The following is a 10,312-nucleotide window of genomic DNA, read 5'->3' as shown; positions in this document are numbered from 1 at the left end:
ACGCATTCAATCGTAATGCATGCAGACAAGATGAGCCAGAAGATGAATTGAGAAACAATTTGACCAGCTCTAAAGCTAGAGATTAAAATGACTACATTTTCTATCAAAGATGGCATCCTAATAAAACCAATGTATAAATGACAAACCATTATTAGAGAGCTGAATTCATTGAACTCAGTAGGATTTTGTGATCATGAATAGGATCTCAATGCATGCCCCTCAGGCAGAGGGAAACCAATGATGAAAATTCAGATTTAAATCCAGACAAAACACATGTACATAAAGAGTTTATGGGCAGGGCGAGCTTTGATTTTCCTGTCCAAAAGATAGCTCAAGTAGTTTGTAAATAAGGGCAGCTGAGGTGTGCAGACTATAGAAATAGAATTTGCTTTACATAGAAGACGAAAGTAAGTATACACAAATTATTAAATAGAGGAGCAGCTGCTTTTATTTTAAGTCAATGCTTAAGACGCAGAGAGACTTTTCCAGAGCTGGTAGGCACTCTTAAACATAACTCCTCAGCACAGCTAAAGAGAGACTCCAAACTAGCTCTACCTTTCTCCAAACTAGCTCTACCCAATCCATTTGGAGACAGGGTGTTCAATCAGACAGCATCCACAAGTCTACCCATCTTCTCAATATCTTTCCAGACTCAGAAATAAAATGGGTTTCCGTTTTTTAAAAAATAACTTTTCAGATAAATGTCTCTTCCGTTGTTATTACTGTACCCAAATTCTATGGGCCAGCCCTTTCATTCCACATCCTTCTAATCTCTTGCGGTGACCAACAATTTTCTTCAAGCAGTCAAGAACACCATCATTGACACCAGTGTTGTCTTTGCACCAGGGCTGGTTCCAAGTTTCTGTAGACTCACTGTGAGATAATATAACCAGGCCCCATTTCCCACTTGGAGTCCCTGTTGAGGAGAAAGACAGGATATAAATGAAGTAAATAAACAAATATCCCCAAAGAACTCTGACAGGTATGTTAGAAAAAGCTTGGTCAAGATTACACAGTGATAGGGTTGCCAGTCCTTGGTTGGGAAATACCTGGAGATTTGGGGCATGGAGCCTCAGGAAGGTGGGGTTTGGAGGAGGGCAGGACTTCAGTGTGGTATAATGCACTAAAGTCTACCTTCCCAAGCAGCCATTTTCTCCAGGTGAAATTATCTCTATCACCCGGACATCAGATGTGAGGGGGGGGGGGAGGTCTCTAGCTAACAATTAGAGTTTGGCTACCCTACACAGTGAGCCTAGATAAGTGATGGCGAACCTTTTTGAGACCGAGTGCCCAAATTGCAACCCAAACCCCACTTATTTATCGCAAAGTGCCAACCCAGCAATTTAACCTGGATGCTGAGGTTTTAGTTTAGAAAAAACTGGTTGGCTCTCTCTTCCCCCACCCCAACTGCTCAAGCAGGGGTCAGCCTGCTTGAGCAGGTCCCACCAGCAAGTCCCACGCGCACTGCTCTGTGCCTCTCTAGCATCTCTGCCTCCTCTGCGCCCCCCCCCCCCTCGGGCAGCAGCCACAGGCACCAGGCCCGCCAGCCAAGTCTTCCCTGCTCACCGTGGTGCGCGCATGTCATGCTCAGTGGCCTAGGCCAGCCTAGATTTGTGTGTGTGTGGGGGGGTGATTTTCCACCCCCCACATGACAAACTCTGTGTGCACGTGCCCACAGAGAGGGCTTCGAGTGCCACCTCTGGCACCCATGCCATAGGTTCGCCATCACTGGCCTAGATTAAGGCTGAATGATAGCCTAACCTCAAAGGTCTGTGTCGAACACAAACATCAAGTGATTCTCACTAATAACTTTTTAATTCCAATGTAGCATTTGCTGTAGCTAAAGCAGTACAAAGACTGGTAATTAGTGGACAATGTTTTGTTACAGCATGGAAAAGAGGGTAATTGCACGGTGTGCAATGTAGAAATTAAATCACATGGGCCAGGCTAGTTCCTTTAAAAAAATTAACAGAAACAATGGAAACATGCTCTATTTATTAAGACTAAAAGGCAAGACTAAATTTTGAATTATATTTTAAAAAATAATTGCCTCAGGATCTGATCATATCTCTTCAATTTAAAATTACCTCAGAATGTAATTTCATGTTTTGTTAATCCTAAAAAGTAGTATGCCAGAAAATCTGGTGTGTGTGTATGTACAAACGTTGGAGCTTCACCAAGTAGCATCAAGCCATTTCAGTTCTTTGTCAGCTTTTCACTATTGAAGATATAGGCAGAGGTACTGAATTCCTGGTTTACCAGGACAGGCTAACCATGCCAAGTCTTCAAATGTCTTCAAATGAGGTCCTATGTTTGGTTTGGATTAGACAAAAAGGGGCATTATCAAAACTCTGGTAGACCATGCAAAATGTATTTGTGAACTTCACCGTCTCCCTGATGAATCTGGACTGATTTGTGCAAGAAAATGGCTACTCCACAAAGGAAATAAAAGCTATAAAACCAAGAAGAAAAAGCAGAGCTGAGGAAAAACAGCCCCTCACAAAAATATTTCTACCATACAGCAAGGGAACCACCAAGCAAGTGGAAAAACTGTTGGAAAAACATAATCTTCAAACAGTCTTTAGACCCACCAGAAAAATACAATTGCTACAGTCAGCAAAAGATGAGATCCCCGTACCTCCACAGAAGTCTATCACATACCATGCAACTGCGGACAACTATACATCGGGGCTACAAAATGCAGCCCTCTGACAAGACAAAAGCGCAGCATTCTGACTCTACTTAGACAAATTGCAGATCCAACAACAACTGCAAGCGAACTCCATCTGGACACATGCAAATTCACCTCACCCCTCCTCAGATCTGTAAGGTAGATAAAACATATACCCCATCACACAATAACTCCACACTGTACCATGGAGAGAAACACATCTTACTGTGACATGCCTCTGAAGATGCCAGTTAGAGATGCAGGTGAAACATTACGAGCAAAAACTACCAGAAGATGGCCACACAGCCTGGAGAACCCACAACAGCTAATTGATTGCAGCTGTGAAAGCCTTCAACAATTCATTGGCTTAAACTAATGTAACCCCTATGTTCAGAATGGGTTGACCCAGAAAGGGGTGGAGACTCAAAGCAGCAGGAGGCTGCAAAAACTCATGAAGTTGGAGGAAGCAAGGCTACCTGGCTGGGACCTTGATTTATTTCTTTATAAGCTCTTAATACCTTGTTTAAGGTAACTGCAAAGTTGTTGGGAACTAGTGGGAAGGCAGTTCTTTATTTTTGCTGTATTGTAAATGTTAGAATTTATTGTTTCAGGGCTTTCTGTGTATGTAGTTGATGGGAGTTCTTTTGGGGACCTTCATCATCTTGAATCCAGTTCACCAAGCCTGTGAAGTCTTCATAAGCCAACCACCAGCAGGAAGAATTGGACTTGGCATTATCAATAGACTGTAAATATAAGGACTTGGAATTGAAACTTGAACAGGACCTTGAAGTGTCACATGTTAAGGAAAAGTAAACCATTTTGTTTTAAAATTAGTTGTTGCAAACTCCTTCCAAGTTCTGCCCCACAGAACCCACAAGCAGAGGTTACACTAGCTTTAAGGAATGGGAGAAATAGACATGCCTCTGGAAGATGGACAGGAGCATGCATTCAACATACATTATGGATGTCGTGCAGGTAATTTTCATTTGGGTACAGCAGTTGGCCAAATGATGACCCCAGCAAGAATTATATTTGATCCAACTGCCATTTGTTTAGCTTTTGCATATAATCTGTGACAGATACACCAGAGACACCAGATTACCCCTAAATCTGGTCCTTCATTTCTCCCTTCCTTAAAGAGCTACTGATTTCTTCACTAGGAGTAAGAATAAAAAAATGGTGGCCCTTTGTCCTTGCTTCTGCCCGTGTCTTCATCTTCTCTGGCATGCTAGGCTTGTATCTAATGGCAGCTGCCTCGTGAAAGTCCCTGTCTAGAGAAATCTGCTCAGTCTCTTCCTGCACTCTCTTTTTTTGCCATCCAGTTAAGGCCACTCTATTCCTGAATGCATTTTCAGCAGCTTGACCTATTCTTAACCTTTGAGAATGGCTTTTAAATGGCTCCTGCTTGATTTCATAGGGTTTTTTTTTACTGCTGCTCGTGTTTCTTCAAATCTTCATTTTAATGTTTTTACCACATTTTATTTTTATATATATATTATATATATATAATTGTTGTGGTTAATTGCCATTTTATTTTTAAGCGCACATTCGTTTCAATAGCAACTTGAGCAAAATTACTCACAGGTTTATTCTTTATACCTGATAAGAGGACCTGGCTAAAGAAAAACCAGCTACTAGTCATCCGTGACATCAATGGTTGTTTTAAAAAGATGGAAAGCTCTTTGGGGGGCTGTTAAATTGCCTTCCATGCACTTGCTGCTAGCAATGTACACCTGGTCACTGGTCTTTCAAAGTATCCCAAAGGTACCATTTTCTTAGGTTATAAACATTATAGTGACTGGTCAAGAGATCTTTGCTTTGTGTATGAACTCCTCCCCTAAGTAGCAGATTACTCACTCACATGAGTTTCCCCTTTTGTTTTCTCCCATGCAAATATTAGGGCCACTATCCTTCATATTATCAAATTTCCACTTGGGGGTTCTGTCTATCAGCTGCATGTTGCCTGCCATATACTTCATCTTCCCAGCCTGGTTCTATGAAATATCATTGCAATCCTGGTTTCCAAAACTAGGTTGAAATAATGTGCTACTTTGAGTAACATTTACACCACTGCCCAGAAATGCCTTTTAATTGGGATGATTTGTCTTTATGACCTGCCCAAATACTCTCTTATGTACTTAAACTGGAGATTCCTTGATCAAAATTGTTGTTGAATTGTTAAAATAACATTTTAAACCAAATTGTAATCACCTGCCATTACCCTCAATATTGCTATTGCATAGGCAGGGCTGATATATTGAAATAAGAGTTTCTGTATCCAGTGATTTCATTGTGTCAGATTTACCAATATGATGTTATAGGGCTGGACAGCTCCTTCCATAAAACAAAGAAGTCAGTGGGCGTAGCAGCTAGAGTCTTGGACTAGGATCGGGGACCACCAGATTCAAATCCCTGCTCTTCCATGGAGGTTTCCTGTGTGGGTCACACACAATCTCACTAGGTCGTTGTGAAGATAAAGTGGAGGAAAGGAGAACAATGTTAGCCACTTTGGGTACCCGTTAAGTTGAGAGTGCTGGGATAGAAACGAAGAATATATAAAGAAGCACCTTGGGGAGAGGAAAATTGTGCTGAAAAAAACACCCTCATTCAGCCGGGAAATACAATGAGTTTGGTTTCCAAGGAATCATGAATGAAATAAGATCACAAAGCACATCTATCTCCTTCCTTCTGCAGTCCTCTGCATCCCTTGCAAAGCTGTTTTTGAAAATCAGGGACCATCTGACACAGAGTGGCAGGTGGACAGGGGACTGTTGGAAGAAGAATTGGAAGAAACACACATTTTGCGATCTTTCTCTGATTGGGGAAGAATGTTGAAAAGTATAGATAATTTTATTTCTGGGGAAAAAAATGTTCATCCCAAAGGAAGTTCGTGTGAATTCACTCTCTCGCTCTCTCACACAGACATTGCCTTTGAAGATGCAACTGCAAAGGATGCAGGCCACACAAAGTGATAATCAAGCCAACATGGGTACCCAAAATATGAAGCACGCTTCTGTTCTCTGCAATACTCTCATTTCCCCAGAGCTACAGAATATTTGCTTTTGAAGATAGTTTCCCCCCTCCTTTTATGGCTGATAATAGCAGAGGAATGATCTGAGGAACACGAGTTATTTCATTTTCAACAATTTCCACTCCTGATTGTAGAAAGTCTTACAAAACCCCGCTACTATTGGCCCAGACATTTTTTTAAATTGTGGGGAAGAAATGTTTGAGAATGAGAATACCTAAATGGAAGGAAATCTATTTCTTTATTGTAAGCAAGGATCCAAAATGAGTAAGCCTCCTACTGTTTGATACAGACATGGGAACAGTGGGAACTAAAGAATACTCTAAGGACTCTTTCTGCCTACGTTGCAAAGCAATCAGACATCTGAGTGCAGTTTTCCCCTTTTAAAAAAACACATTTTAGAGTAGAATGCTGGAAGAAATAAATGCTGAAGAAATAAATGCAAAATCTTTACCTTAGTCCTTTTTGATATTGCAATCCTTCATCGACTATACCTTCAATAATCCTTTGGAGTACTTATCAAGAAACTGGTTCCTTTAAGCAGTTTCTTGCTCAAAACAGAAGTTCAGGCTGAGGCCTAGGAAAAAAATGGAAGTTTTTTTCTATACTAAAAACTCAAGTCAAGCTGTTTATACCTTCAGAGTATTATGAGGGAGATGCAGTTCACATCACTAAGCATAAAAGCCTCAAGGACATAGTGGGGTGGGGGGTTATTCCATTTCATTAATGGCTGAGCACACAGGTGGGAGAGAAAGCTTATTAATTGGACCTGACACAGCTGCATAAAGTGATGCTTAACTGGCCAACTTCTCTAATTGCTAGTGCTAAGACACCTGGTAAACAACCGGTTTCATCGGTCATGAGATATAATTGACTACCCTTTGTGACTGGTGTGGTGTAGTGGTTAATGTGTTGAACTAGGATCTGGGAAACTCAATTTCAAATCCCGCTTGTGTCATGGAAGCTTGCTGGGTGACCACAGGCAAGTCACACACTTGCAGCCCTGAACCTAGCAAATATTTGAATGGGAGATCTGCAAGGAATACCAGAGTCATTATGCAAAGGAAGGCAATGGCAGCCCACATTTGAATGTCTCTTGCCTTAAAAACCCTTACGGGGTCACCACAATTTCAGCTGTGACTTGATGCCAAAAAAACCAACATCAACAATAACAACAAAACCTAGAGCAAGGCCAACACAGGTTCTGGAACATATAGCTCAGATCTTTCATTCAAGTTTTGCTCTCAGTTTTCTACACTAGCCAGAGCAGAAGCTCTTAGTTGGCTGGATCAGCCGTTCTTAGTCTTATTGTCCCTGTCTTGTCTTGTTCATGGATCATGATGGCCAGAAACCTTATCTTGCACCTCTCTCCCTCCCACTGCTGTGGAGAAAGTAAAATGGACCTGAAGATGGTCTGCATTCTCCTCAGCACTTTGGAAGAAGCTAAGATAAAAATGCAATTGAAATTTGTGCTTGAGACTATCATTCATAAAATATTGTTTTGTTTTTATTTTATTAAATTTATACCCACCTTTCCTGACCAAGCCTTGGCTCAGGGAGGCCTACAAACCTATTAAAACATTATATAAATATAAGTTCATAAAGCCAAACCAATTTACATCTCGTCCTTAAAACCCAAAAGATGATGAAACAGCAAATATAATCCTATGAAAAACCACCCACCTGCTCTCGACACAGACCCTCTTCTCCAAGGACTGTCCAAACATGAGGAAGAACCAAAAGAAAGGAGGAAGCACAGAATGTGATACACACATTGGTGGTTAGTAGTTGGGAGGTTGGAAGATGGAATTTGGGCAGATGAGTGACCTCAACCCAAAACCTGTTGGAACTTCTCCCTCTTACATGCACTGCAGAACTGTTTGAAGTGGTGGTTCTCAACCTGTGGGTCGCAACCCCTTTTGGGGTTGAATAACCTTTTCACAGGGGTCGCCTAGGACTCTCTGCATCTGTGTTCTCCATCTGTAAAATGGATAAATGTTAGGGTTGGGGGTCACCACAACATGAGGAACTGTATTAAAGGGTTGCGGCATTAGGAAGGTTGAGAACCACTGGTTTAAAGTATGTATGTGTAATTCTGGTAAAATAGTAGAGTTCCAGTAAATGTATTTTCTTCATTTGTGCTCTGCCTTTTTCCCCAGTGGAGACCCACAGTGGATTACATGGTTATCCCCTCTTCCATGTTATCCTCATAGATGGAAGTGGGCTAGGCTCTGTGTGAATTGGTGGCCCAATGTCACTCAGCCAGCTTTCACAAGAGGGGTTCAGACACAGATTGCCTGGATTTGCCAAATCTCTTATTACTTGACCAAAGTGGCTCCTTCGTAAAACCACATCTTTCTTTGAAAATTCAGGTACTCGTGTCCATGAAGTATCATGTGTTTCTGCAAGATTGTCTGGTTATATTTACTGTCTTGTGTCAAACTACTTCCTGTAATTTTACCACATCCCATACTGTCATTTTTCATGTCAGAATTAAACACATGTGAATGAGGATGAAGACATTTGTCCAGTTTAAAGACTACTAATTCCATGATGCAGGATGATGTCATGATAAATACAGATGTGGAAGGACGATCTGTTTATACATTTTAAAGGATGAAAAAATATAGTACAGTGACACTCTAATCTAAAATGTGTGCACAACAACATTTGGGTTATATTGAGAAAGCAGTGGGTTTATTTATTTATTTATTTATTTATTTATTTATTTATTTATTTATTTATTTATTTATTTATTTATTTATTTATTTATTTATTTATTTATTTATTTATTTATTTATTTATTTAACTTTTATACCGCCCCATCCTCTAGGGGCTCTGGGCGGTGTACAGTATAAAACATGGTAAAACAAGTCACTAAAATCTTTAAAACAGCGGTAACAAACATTAATAGTAATAATAATAAGAAGAAGAAGAGGCGTCCGACCGGCCCCATATTTCATTAAAATTTCCCAGAAGAAAAGAGGGGAGCGGAGGGAGGCGAGCCACATTAGATGATAGCCTAAATAACAGGCCGACTGGGGCATCCGGGGGCACCATTTCAGCGGCTGGTCCCTCCAAAGGCCCGGCGGAACAACTCCGTTTTACAGGCCCTGCAGAACTCATTAAGGTCCCGCAGGGCCCGGACAGCCGGAGGAAGGGTGTTCCACCAGGCCAGGGCCAGAGCCGTAAAGGCCCTGGCCCGCGTGGAGGCCAGCCGCATCATTGAGGGGCCAGGGACCACTAATAAATTAGCCTCCGTTGAGCGGAGAGGCCGTGCAGGGACAAACGGGGTGATGTGGTCTCGAAGATACGAGGGCCCCAGGCCGCGTAAGGCCTTGAAGGTCAACACCAGCACCTTGAAGATGATCCGGAACTCCACCGGGAGCCAGTGCAGCTGGCACAATACAGGCTGGATATGATCATAGACGGCGCTGCCCGTAAGCAAACGCGCTGCTGCGTGCTGGACCAGTTTTAGTCTCCGGATCAAACGCAAGGGAAGAACCGCGTAGAGCGAGTTACAATAGTCTAATCTGGAGGTGACCGTTGCATGGATCACAGTGGCTAAGTCCGCTTGGGAGAGGAAAGGAGCCAGCCTCCGGGCCTGACGAAGATGGAAGAAGGCAGCCCGGGTTGTATGGGCCACCTGGGTCTCCATTGAGAGAGACAAATCCAGGTGGACCCCCAGGCTGCGCACGGAGGGGGTCGGCGCCAATGTGACCCCCTCCCACACCGGTGGCTGGAAAATCCTGTCCCCCCCCCCTCGCGGCCAAGCCAGAGGATCTCCGTCTTCAATGGATTCAGTTTTAACCTGCTCTGCGCAACCAACCAGCAACCGCCTCCAAACAGTGCTGTAGAGCAGCAGGGGCGGCGGCTGCTCCCCCCTCCATCAACAGAATGAGCTACGTGTCATCAGCGTACTGATGGCAGGCAGCTAAAGCTCCCATTACCAGTCGAGCAAGGGGTCGCATATAGATATTAAAAAGCAGCGGGGATAATAAAGCCCCCTGGGGTACACCGCAATCAAGTGGGCAATTCCGGGAGGCCTGTTCCCCGCACCTCACTTGCTGACTTCGACCCCAGAGAAAAGAGGCAATCCATTGAAGGACAGTGCCTCGCACCCCGGAGGCGGCCAGGCGGTGGGTCAAAAGGTCGTGGTCGACCACATCAAACGCTGCGGTGAGATCTAACAACACCAGCAGCGCCGATCCGCCTCGGTCGAGCTGAATACGGAGCATATCTGTGACAGCGACGAGCACAGTCTCCGTCCCATGCCCAGCACGGAAGCCGGACTGGAAGGGGTCGAAGGCCAATGTGTCATCCAGAAAACCTTGAAGCTGCTCCAACACCACTCTCTCAATTACCTTCCCCAGAAACGAAAGATTCGAAACGGGGCGGTAATTGGCCAGATCCCTCGGATCTAACGGTGGTCTTTTTAAGAGTGGGCGGACCACTGCCTCCTTCAACCCATCCGGGAAGACTCCTTGCTCGAGGGAGCCATTGATGATACTCAACAGATGGGGTCGTAGCTCCACCCTGCAGGTTTTTACAAGCCAGGATGGGCACGGATCCAGAGGACAAGTAGTAGGTCTAACAGCAGCTAAGGTCCTGTC

General features: G+C 43.4%; 1 long non-coding RNA gene across 1 annotated transcript; it reads right to left on the bottom strand.

Annotated features, from left to right (window-relative positions):
- Positions 1 to 425: 425 nt before the first annotated feature.
- On the bottom strand, positions 426 to 6,589 carry LOC125436132. The gene is made up of 2 exons (XR_007245001.1): positions 6,154 to 6,589; positions 426 to 916 (listed from the first exon to the last, which is right to left on the bottom strand). It is a non-coding gene; the product is annotated as an uncharacterized LOC125436132 (long non-coding RNA).
- Positions 6,590 to 10,312: the final 3,723 nt, after the last annotated feature.

This window comes from Sphaerodactylus townsendi, linkage group LG07 (genome assembly GCF_021028975.2).
Source record: "Sphaerodactylus townsendi isolate TG3544 linkage group LG07, MPM_Stown_v2.3, whole genome shotgun sequence".
NCBI classification, from domain to species: domain Eukaryota; kingdom Metazoa; phylum Chordata; class Lepidosauria; order Squamata; family Sphaerodactylidae; genus Sphaerodactylus; species Sphaerodactylus townsendi.
The sequence above is the reverse complement of the archived record's forward strand: the minus strand, read 5'-3'. Positions and strand labels throughout refer to the sequence as shown.